We start from the raw sequence: 3519 nt of genomic DNA, 5'->3' as shown, positions 1-3519 counted from the left end.
CAATCGTTTTGCGCGGCATGATGTAGGTTAAGATTTTCATTTAAACGCATTTTAAGCATTGTGGTTTAAAAACAAATTTAACTGTTCAGGGACATTAAGGAGTGGGGCAGAATTCATTTTGGCAAATGCGCGCATTAAGACGGTCAACGGCCTGATTCGCGTGGCGCGCACCTGCTCGTACAGCGCCAGTCTAAACTTGAATTATTTTTCATCGTTCATCGTTTTCCCAAAGACCCTGACAGGTAATTATTCACAAAAGTGTTTTTTTTTTTGTTTGTTTGTTTTGTTTTGTTTACAGACTTCCTTTAACGGACATTAATAACCAATCACATTACAGCCTTGACGCCACTGAATTCCAGTCAGAGTTGTGCGACAATCAGTCGCCGTTTACGGATCCCATAGGAATGAATGAGAAGTGCCGTAAGCTGAATCCCACCTGTCGCAAAAAGTCAGTGACTTCTCGTATAAAACAGCATTTTTTTCGTGGTAAACTCTAAAAATAGTTAAATACAAAAGTATTGTTTAATGTATGTTTAAGATTAGCAGATAGGCTGTCGATTTATTAAATGATAAGCCGTTTCCTCTAAAAAGCTGTTTATTCAGTGTAGTGAAGCCTCTCCTCCATTGACATCCATTAAAAAAAACGGCCTCTGGTCTCCTTTCACACGTACTGCCAGACCAGAAGTGTGCGCTTTAGCCGTTACGCTTTTTCGGCTAATGGTTGCAGGCTTGCCTTCTAGTGGCTTTGGAAATATGTTAGCAGCATGTTAACAACATGCTATCAACATGCTAATCATGCTAGAAACATGTTAACAATATGCTAAAACATGCCAGCAAAATGCTAATCATGCTAAAAACATGTCAGATGATATCGTCCACTGGTGTGGATGCTAATATCGTTATCTTTATAGTTATCGTTCTTGGTGTGAACGGGGCTTTAAGCTTGTTAGCCCCCAGTGTGTATACTGTATATAGCCCTAGTTTTTCTTTAGTTCCTTGTGAGTTGTTGAATGTATGCCTAATGGTTGTCTGTTTGCCAGTCATTCTGTTCTTTGTTCCCTTTGGTCTTTGGCTTATTGTTTGTTCTAGTTTTTCCATTAAATACCTGCACATAGATCCTTGCCTCTGCCTTTTTCCCCAGCTTCTCCACATTACAGTTTTTCACTGGCAAATCTCTTTGACTAGTGCATTTTTGAGTCTATATTTAGTATAAGTAAAATACTTACGTATTGTTAAAATCAGATACTCTAAGGCTTTTACTCAATTTGTTTTGGAATTGGTGACTTTTAATGTGTAGAGGAGTAATTTTCACTGTAAGGCATCTGTACTTTTACTTGACTGTTTTTAGGTACTCCTTACACCTGTTAGATTGTTACATTTTAAAATACTCATAATCAGACTACAGTTTTTATTTTAGTTTTAGTATTATAGTTTTTTTTTATTGATTAATTATTCATATTATTATTCATATTATTATTATTATATTCATATTATTCACACAAGAGGGAAAAAAAAGGTTCTGCAGTTATTGATTCTCACGAATTCTTATTTTTTCATCTTTTTCCCTCTTTAAAATAATTTACCTCTTATAGATTCAGAAAGTCTTGTTGTTTTGTGGAAATGGAGATAAAGACCAGGCACTAATCAGGTGGCTATAATTACCATATAGCCAGAGGCCATACAGTATTTGACCACTGGATTTACAAAAATCATTTAAATTTTAAGAATTTTTTTCTCAACATTTCAACATTGCATCAACTACTGATAAACACATTAATTTTATTTGAATTATCACTCAGTGTGTTATTTAATCGTGTATTACTGTCTTTGGAAGGCTTATGTCTTTCAAACACATTAAAATGGACATTCACGTTATTTCTTATTTACTTATGTAATGCAGATCTTGTCAGCTGAACCTCTTTCACATAATTTTTTTTTTAAATATATTTGCAGTTCAAACGTTATCTTAAAACAATCAAAAAGTAGTCTGATTATATTACCTAAAATGTGTAATGTAATGGATTATGTAACTAATACTTTTGTCATGTAATTTGCAATCAGTAATGGACTACAATTGGTAAGTAATCTACCCAGCACTGTAAATAAGTACCTAGAACTCTTGGAAAGCTTATTAAATTCCTTGTCTTATGCACACTTGGCGAATAAAGCACATCCTGCACTGTTCTCTAGTTGATAGATATTGTACTGGGAGAAATGCTTGTTCATGTGGTCCATGAGGTGAGTGATCCTGCTTTTGTTAACTTGTCTCTAGTTTTCCCCATTTCAATTCAGGTGGTAACAGACTAATCCCAAAGGAGAGTACACTTCCTCTGGCAGGACAATATGTATTTATTTTCTTTTGATTCTTTGATATTGATATGTTTGTATATTTTGGCAACATATTTATCTCTGTAAAACTGTTTTATTGTTCTAAAATTTCATCATACAGGTATAACAAAATGGAGTGTAAATGATGTGTCATGCCAAAAAGAACACACTGGAGATCTGCTGATACTCCCATGAAACATTTAAAAATTGCTTACCAGGTGTGCACAAGAATCACCATTCACATGAGCACCATGCTTGCATACTGTAAATAAGGTCAATTAGGAGTTTGTATAACAATTTTTATATAAAATCTTCTAGGCTATATAGGAAGATCTTAATCTTATCGGAAGAAATGCTTAATCAGAAAACACCCACCCATGCACACTCATCAAGTTGCAGGAGTGGTTTTTATTCTTTCTTGATAGTTCATCTTTTCAGGTTGAATATGTAATATTCATCACATAATATATATATATATATTGTATAAATTGTTGTGTACATTTTGTGAATATTTCAGCATTTGTAATATTCCAGATTTCTAAACTGCATCACTCATTAATCTATTTTTGGGGTAGTTCGATATTTTCTTTACACCTTACACCATTGTGTTTTTCTAACAACAAATACCAGGCAACCAGACAAATACTAGACAAATACAACAACTTACTGACTGGGTGTAGACGTTTCCTTATTTTGTTTAGAGGAGCTATATGTAACAATTTCATGTAATAATTATTTTTTTTACTCCCAATGTGTGAACAGTTTGTAACGAAACCTAAAACACAAGATCTTCCCTGATTTCCTAGGTTGTTTATGAATGCTTGAAGGCTGTTTTTTATTTGAAGGACTCAGGATGTTTTTGCTGGGAAAATCAAAAGGATGTGACGGTTACGAGTGCTTCCAAGAGCCTCACTCCCATTCAGTGACACATGGAACAAATGCTTATGCAATGTTCAGTTAATGCCAAAAAAGCTATTCTGTACTACAAATGTGTCATACAAAGAAAAGAGATTAATTCAAACTATAGTCTCAGATAGCCAGATCTATATAGTCTATACTCAAATATACTTTATAATCAAACAATCATAAAAGTGTAATTGCATTGACCTCATCCGTCATAAGCTGGTGAAATATACACATCGCTAAGATCAGATGTTTTATTAGCTGCTTTCTCACCGCTGTCATTTTTGT

The sequence above is a fragment of the Sinocyclocheilus anshuiensis genome, unplaced genomic scaffold (assembly GCF_001515605.1).
Source record: "Sinocyclocheilus anshuiensis isolate Anshui unplaced genomic scaffold, SAMN03320099.WGS_v1.1 scaffold2918, whole genome shotgun sequence".
NCBI lineage: Eukaryota > Metazoa > Chordata > Actinopteri > Cypriniformes > Cyprinidae > Sinocyclocheilus > Sinocyclocheilus anshuiensis.
The sequence above is the reverse complement of the archived record's forward strand: the minus strand, read 5'-3'. Positions refer to the sequence as shown.